We start from the raw sequence: 8,505 nt of genomic DNA, 5'->3' as shown, positions 1-8,505 counted from the left end.
GCTATGGCTGACTGCATTTCTTTCTAAATCATTGTGTTCTTCAAACTGAAACCTGGTCACTAGGTTTCTATGTACTAAGACTCCCAAGCTGAGTTATAAGTGGCCCAAACAGGAAAAGCAGCCCTGGGAGATCCCTGTATTTCCTACCTCATTCCCATGCCCTTCTAGCTGAGAAAGTTAGTTTAACCAGTTCTTCATGTTGTTCCCACCTCAATATCTTAGGTCGAAAATCTAGGCCACCTTGGGCAAGCAGACAAAGCTGAGTTTTTGTCTGAAAGGGTTGTGTCCTTTGCTGGGTGTATCTTGCTCAGAGCACTCTTATTTATGGGACTGAAGAGTCGGGGAGAAGGGAGTAGAAGGTAGTCTGCCACTCTGACCTAAGTGAAGGCACTTGTTTTTAATGTGATACTGGGGTGGAGGGGCAGAGTGTGTGGGGGGGCATCCCCACTTCTCCTCCTCATTTACATTTTGCTTCCTGATGACCAATCACGAATTACTTAGCAAGACCCCTCCCATTCCTGAGAAAGGTGCACCTGCTTAAAGCTAACATTTTCATGGCAAGTTTAGGAGATTTAAGTTGGACTTCTGTTAAGGAATGACCATGTACCCACATATTCTGGTATATTCTTTTTCTTAAAGTAACTTGTCATTTTAGAGCCCCATTTACAAAATAAGGACTAATCACAGCACTCCGTGTATTTCATGGACCCTGCTGAGAAGAAAAGTGCTTTTATAAATTCTAGTGTTTTGTTTTAGATGTATACATATCTTAACAACTATACACAGTTTTTCATGTTCCCAATTTTCTGTGCAGTAGTAAAACTCCTGTTCCCCAGCACATCTTGATGGCAGTTGCCCAAAAGATTCTTGTTTTGTCTTGTAAGCTGTATCAGGCTTAACGATGGTTAGTTGTTTGTAGTCATTCTTCATTTCAATCTGGGCTTCTGATGTTTTAAGTTAAAAAAATAGACTGTGCTAATTCTCTAGTCATATGAGGAGGCTCATTTCTGATGATTGCTTAATCTTCATCCCCCAAAGAATCTTTCCACCGTAAGAAAAAGTCAAAAGGCATTCCACACCAACTTGTCAGAGCACGTCTCCTTTGCTTTGCTCCTTTTTTTTTTTTCTTTTGCTCTTGAAATCTTCTGGCATGAGTGAAGCCTGGAAAGCAGCAGGATTTGAGATGAAAATGTTGTAGTTGTCAACACACCTTCTGTAGATGCATTTCTAGCCTCAAAATGATGTGGAGCTAGAACGCGGCCTGGCTTTCTCACCTTATTTTAGAGTCTCAGGTTTAGACTAAATGGCACCATTTCACATTGTATTGCATCACATTGTGGGAGAATCATTTCCTTCGGGGTAGAATTTCTATCAAACCTATGAACAGCTTACTGTGCAAGAACAATGGGAGAAGACATTTTGCTGGAACATGAGCAACTGAGCCTCTTGTTTTTAAAAACGTCATTAGGAAATCCCTCTCCTTTTTTTTTTTATCCTAATAGATCAAATTCCTGATAGAAAAGAATTGGAAGTTTTGTTTTTCTTTGTTTTAAATGTAACTCCCACAAGGAGTTACCAAGTAGAATTTATCCTTTGTGTGAGAAGGATAAAGTCACTAGCAGAACAATGAGGGGACAGACATAGGTCTTGAACATGCTGTCTAGATTATTGAACCAAAAGAACATTGTTTTCAGCATGGTTCAGCAGACCAGCTGTATGAACAAGAGGCGTACACCGTGGTGGTTAAGAGCACAAACTGGGCTTGAATCTTGACCCTACTGACTGGCTGTGTGACAGCAGGTCAGTTATTTCATCCCTCTGTGCCTCAGTTTCCTTATCTGTAGAATGGGGATAATACCACCACCACTACTCATACCTACTTCAGAGGATTATTACAATAATTAATGAGTTAATATTTATAAAGTGCTTAGAATGGTACCTTGGCACATATGATGTGTCAGCTGCTATGATCACCACCGAGGTAAGATTTTTATTTATTTATTTATTTATTTATTTATTTATTTATTTATTTATTTATATTTTTAAATGTTTTATTTATTTATTCATGAGAGTCAGAGAGAGAGAGAGAGAGAGAGGCAGAGGCAGAGAGAGAAGCAGGCTTCCCACGGAGCAGGGAGCCCGATGTGGGACTCAATCCCAAGACCCTGGGATCATGACCTGAGCCGAAGGCAGACACTTAACCATCTGAGCCACCCAGGTTGCCCCTAGGATCTTTTTATTATAAAGACTGAAAGATGGCTTTCCTGTAAATATGCTGGAAGTTCCTTTAGGTCTTGACTTCCTATCTTATGATTTTAAGTTTATACCAGTATTTCTTCTGTTTTACTAAATGGAGGCCCAATTCCACCTGAAAAGCTCAATACTAATTGCTATCTAAAAGCCTGAATTGGTAAGTAATATGCTATATTGGGAAAGTAGTTTTCAAGACTCGCTTGATGCTTAAAGTTAACTGATAAATTGGAGAACAAACAGGAATATCCAATAGTTGAAATACAGTATTTTTTGGATCATGGTAAGTGTGGGTTGTAATTATTATATACACACCAGTTTGTAACTGTCTATGTGTGTGATTATTTGATCAGTCCTTGGACTTTAAACTCCACAAGGATAGGTACCGTGTTTTGCTTACCATTAAATTTCAGCAACCAGCATCTGATATATAGCAGGCATTCAAAAATAGTTGTCGAATGAATGAATGCATGCATGGCTTCGTAATTAAAAAATGATACTTTGGAAGTCATTGTGTTTATATAATAGACTTTTAAGAAATCCACATGTAGTTACTAGGGTTCTTCATACTGTTCATATTTCTATTAAGAAAACAGAAGGCTGACAGAGAAATTCAGTAATTTAGCAAAGAGGTGGGTTTGAGGATGACCTTCCAGTCTCCTGAGTCCCAGTCTGGGTCTGTCGTCACTAAGATGAAAAGGAGAATCAAGAAATGCCACCTTCTTTCCCTCCTTAATCTTTTCCTTACTTCTCCCCTGTCATCGTTCCAGGACTTGCATCCTATAGATGCAGAAGGAAGAAAGAAGAAACTCTTGAGACATTTGGTAGTACTCTCCTTCTGGAGGGAAAGTAAACATCAAAGCCTAGAGTTGCTACATACCCATGACGCACAGCCCTGTCTCCCAGGGCCCAGGACCCAGGTCCTCGTGATGGTTCCTGACATTCTGATAGAGTATGCTGCTGACCCCCAGGCAGGTGTCTCAAACATCAAAGGTTTGGTATCAGCAATGACAATTTAAAATGAATGCGGCATCTTGCTGAAAAATTACCATATAGGCAAATGGATAACTTTTTATTTAGCTCCTGAAAATACTGTACATAGAAAGGCATTCTTAACCATCTGGAAAGTATTTTGAGGAAATTAAAGTTTTGGAGCTCAACTATGTCAATGATTCCCTCTTGCCTTTATTATTATTATTATTTCCCTGTTGCCTTGCCCTTAAATCAGATCCTAAAACTTGTTTCCTATAAAATAGCTCCCAACAAATTTGTAAGTCAGACTCTTTGCCCTCTCTCCTCTTTGACTTTCAGACATTCTTCTGGTTCTATTCCAAGTTACATGTATGTCTCGCAGACATAAATGTTTGTTCTTTCTTTCTCTCTCTCTTCTTTCTTTTTCTTTCTTTCTTTCTTTCTTTCTTTCTTTCTTTCTTTCTTTCTTTCTTTCTTTCTTTCTTTCTTTCTTTCTTTCTTTCTTTCTTTCTTTCTTTCTCTCTCTCTCTCTCTCTGTCTTTCTTTCTTTTCTTTTATTTTTTTGCTACTCTTAGCACATGTGGAGATGATTTAGAATGAGGATTCTTTGGACACCTTCCTTTTTAGAAAATCCAAATCCTATGGAATCAGAGAGAGGTTTTTCTGTCTCCTTAAAGTGTAAACCAGAAGCATAATGAAATAACATTTTTAAAAAATCAAATTAGGCCATTAGAGCAATGCTCTGCCTCACTGAGATGAGAATTTAATGTTAGACAATTTACAGTCATCACTATTATGCCATGCACAACTATACCCCGTTTGGTTATGTCAGATGGAGTAATTATCTGTTGGACTTGTTTGGCTCTCTTGTTTCACTTCGGCCTCTGTGCTGGATTAAGTTTCCACAAAACCATGATTAATTAAATGCTTCAGGATTGAGGACTTGTGTTTCATTTAATTTTTTGGTTAGCTGAAGTTTAACCAGAAAACTCTTGGCTTAAAAACCTTCTAAAATCATTTCATTTTCTTGCATCAAAAGGATAGCACAGTGGACGAGTCTGTCTTTGGTAGTTAAGAACACTAGGAGTCCCTTGGGGTCATTTTCTGACTATTAGAAAATGTTACAGATGGAGGGGGAGTTGAGAGGTTGAAATGATTATGGAAACTAGTTAGAAACTAGACTCTTGGCATCAAATAGCCAGTTGCCTCTATTTTTAAAAAGTGGTTGATAAACTAGTATTTATTGAACAATAGCTACTTGCCAGGCCTGAGACTCTCCACTTGAGGAGCCCAATTCTGTGGGAGGAGAAGGGGATATGTTTACAAATAATGACTACACAATGTAATAAGGGCTTAAGAAGGTTTGCAGCAGGTGCTATGGTAGCTCACAGCAGGGAACTACCAATGGCCTGAGGAAGTCAAAGATCTCACTGTGGGGAAGACGATGGTCTGGGTCTTGACACATGTGTAGGAGCTAAGTGGAGAAGAGGAGGTAGGGCATCCTCCAAGGGAGTAGGCCAAGGGAGCAGACCTTGAATTACACAGAGATGTGAACAAGAGTTATCTGTCCTGGGACATGATGTTTATGCCCGTGTGTCAGGACAGGGAGAGATTGCTGGCAGATGAATCTGGACAACAGGTGGGGGCAGACTATAAAGGGCCATTTATAGAGTTCAAGTGATATTTTATAAGTAACATTTAACAATGGAGTTAAACAATCTGATTTGTGTTTCAGAAAGATTACTCTGGCAATGGTGGGAAGGATGCATTAGAAGGAGGAAGAGACCATCTTGATGAACTAGTCAGTATTTCAAAAAATCATTTACTGTTTTAGTGTTTTATGGACCTGAATTATAGTTTGAAACATTGTTTTGCTTTTAAGTAGGAAAACCTTTCTGTTTTCTTCTCTCACGCAGGTTCCGTATTATTATTATTTTAACTTTGAATATTGGGAAACTGAGGCACAATGGCCATGTCACTTCCCCAAGGTTCTGAATGGAATCCATTGAGAAATTGACTCAAAGCCAGGTCTCAAAGTTTCTTTCAGCAATTGCTAGACCACACTCCCCACTATTACAGCATATTTATGATATAATTAACTTTCGGAAAGCCATATGGCTTTTGTTACAAAGACTAAAGGAATGTGCTTTTCATAACGAATGGCATATGGCCTCCAATAGCTCTTTGCTTGCATGTTTTAACAAAATGAACATGTACATAAATTAGATGCCTTAGGTCAGTTAGCAAACTGAGGTTGATTTTCTTCTGCTCTCCCTAATTACAGCTGCATTGCTGACAAATATCAAGGAGGTTTTTGGCAGCCTGTGGGTGTAAATGTACATAGTGTGGCTCAGATAATCCTTTTCTCCTATGGTGTTGCCCCTTTAAAGAGTCATTATTTGTCTTACATTCACAGAGGAGTGTGCTGCTCGCAGAAACGGGGGCATTTCTGATGAAGCTGCCTGCTTTCTGAATGGGGGGGGGACGCTAGTTGATTTAAATGATACAATAGACAGAAGGAACAACCAAGTAAGAACCACTGAGCTGAAAGCTGACATTTACCTTTGGCCATTTAAGTGATGTGGGGCTGATAGATAACATGATAGATGCTCACATGCTGAACTAATTTAATAGCAGTTAATCATGAGGGCTCACACTTAATCTCTCAGTTGTTTAGAAGCCTTTCTATTTTAAGTAACATGCCTTAAAGTTCTGCTCTTTTAGTTCACACTGTGTCTCATCCTATTGTTGATTTAGCAGGTTTTCTGGTAGAGTCTGAGAATGAGCTCCTTGCAACTTTCACATTATCATATTACAATATTCACCACTGATTATTTGTACTCAAGGTCAATGACATTATCTCATTGGAATTCCCTGGACTCTGAATTCATAAGATAGTCCAAAATGCTCTTGTCTGTAATGGAAAAATACAGCACAATTACTGTAAGTCAGTTAGTTCATAAAGCATCTGCGTTTTAAATGTAGCTACTCATCATATTGGCAAATCTCTTGCTTTTTTTTTTAAATGTGCGTGTTTATGTTATAGTAATAATACAATTTTTTGTTAATTAAGTAAATGTATATCAATAATAAAAGGAAATTTAAAATATAAGCGTTTCTTAAGTAACTGAAGCAAATAAGTAAAAATACATTTTAGTTAATATTAAAATATTTAAACCCTTCTATACAAAAGCTTAATTTCCTAAGAGCAAAACCCACATATTTTAGGATAATTTTTTCATGAAGAATAAACCAAATGTCTTAAATAGAAATTAAATTTTAGGTCTCTCTTTTTCCCATCTAAAATGACTCCTTCAAATCCTGTTCATACAAAAGGAAAGTATTTGCTAACTTGTGTTTTAATTCCTCTTGTATTTACTATAATCTGTATTCCTTTTTTGGACAAGTCATAGCTTCTCCTTTTATAAAATAATATCTTCCATTATGTTATAATTACAAACTGTGGACTCATAGGATCAATGAGTCATAGGGTTGCATAGAATAAGTCTTCAGCAATCATCTCTGCCTCCGGGGCATCTCTACACCATGAATTGAATAACAATGTGAGTAAGAGACACCTTTAGCCAGAAATATGGCTTTGGCGAGATGAAGAAAAAAGGTAATCCTGGGAACTCTTTTCCTCTTTAGCAAAAATACTTCTTCCTTCCTTCCTTTTTTTTTTTCAAAGTGTACCCAGCCCAAACTGATATTATTAGATTAATAACTCCACCAAATACCTTGTTGTGTGTGAAAGTGTGGAATCACTTAGACTTACTTCATATTTGAGAATTGAATACTAGGATCTGTAAGATTCCAGACAGCGGTGTTTGAGAATGAAAGGTTCTGCCCCTATCTATTTAACCATCATTTATTACAGGACTACAAACTATAAAAAAACAGTACGAAAGCACAAGATTTGGAAACAAATTGTTGCTACATAATCTATAGGAAGCTGAGAAACAATTTGGGGGAGAAAGTAATGAGGGGAACATTTATGTACTGACAAAAGTCAGTTAGAAGTTGGAAGAAAATTGTTATTTTCTTAACTGTCATGATTCACTCATGTTAAGTCCACTCTCATCTTGCTTAGAGGTTCTGTGGCAGTTAGGAGATAGTCGCATTAGAGAACGTGCTTCAAGACCCTGAGCCAGTATGGCTTTCTGTGTGGAGAAGCTCAAGACTGAACAAACATGGACACAAAATGAGAGACCTGGCATCTCTTTTGCTTACACCCATGGTGCTGGCAAGACGGGCAAGTGTCATAGTGCCAGGAAGCTCCATAGCCACCGATGAGATCAGACGTGGCCTGATAAACAGTACAAGAGAGCCCATTTGGGCACAGCCCTGAAGGCCAACCCTTTTGGAGGCACTTCCTTTGCAAAGGGAATTGTGCTGGGAAAAGAAGGGCTTGAAGCCAAACAGCCAAATTCTGCCCTCAGGAAGTATGTCAGGGTCTAGCTTATCAAAAATGGTGAAAAAAAAAAAATCACAGCCTTTGTACCCAATGATGGTTGTTTGAATTTTATTGAGGAAAATGATTAAGTTCTGGTTGCTGGATTTCGTCACAAAGGTCATGCTGTCAGTGACATTCTTGGAGTTCACTTTAAGGTTGTTAAAGTAGCCAATGTGTCTCTTTTGACCTTATATAAAGACAAGAAGGAAAGACCAACATCATTAAGTTTTGATGGTGAAGATGTGACAGTAATAAATTTTCATATGCCTACCCCCCCCAAATGAGACACCTGGCTCATTAGAATTACTTTGAATACTTGGGTTAATTTGAATTTTATATTCTAAAAAGGTTATGATATGCAAAGACAGAAACCACTTGTTTCTCCAGATTTTCAAATCCTGTGCCGAATTATGTCAACAAACAAAATGTGGTTATAATACAAATGGGGGAAATGGCAAGACCAACCACAGTTGCCTTCAAAGGAAAATGGACCTTCTCCCTTGAAGATTTGTTTTGTTCTGCCGAGGACCATATTGGGTCTGAATATTTTAAGGTGGTCTTAGTGTGAATTTTTTGAAGGCTGAGCATGCAGAGAGCCAATCTGGGGTTGGGAAGATAGAGGAAAGGAGAGGGGCAAGAAGAGAGTAGCCAGGGAAGGAGTTGTGACTCTGGAGAGCCACAGAGGATAAAGGTGGTGAGTAGAAATTCCTGGGTATTGGGGTGATTGAAGGATTCATAAGAGCAGGAAGGTTTAATATTTGATGAGATTGTTTCTATTTCTGCAGTTGTAAACTATCCCAACTCCTCAGCCTTTAGTAAAATCTGCCATA

General features: G+C 38.3%; 1 pseudogene; it reads left to right on the top strand.

Annotated features, from left to right (window-relative positions):
• Nucleotides 1–324: 324 nt before the first annotated feature.
• Nucleotides 325–7,959, top strand: LOC113922318 (annotated as a pseudogene).
• Nucleotides 7,960–8,505: the final 546 nt, after the last annotated feature.

This window comes from Zalophus californianus, chromosome 9 (assembly GCF_009762305.2).
Source record: "Zalophus californianus isolate mZalCal1 chromosome 9, mZalCal1.pri.v2, whole genome shotgun sequence".
Classification (NCBI taxonomy): domain Eukaryota; kingdom Metazoa; phylum Chordata; class Mammalia; order Carnivora; family Otariidae; genus Zalophus; species Zalophus californianus.
Note: the sequence above shows the minus strand (reverse complement) of the source record. Positions and strands in the feature narration are given on the sequence as shown.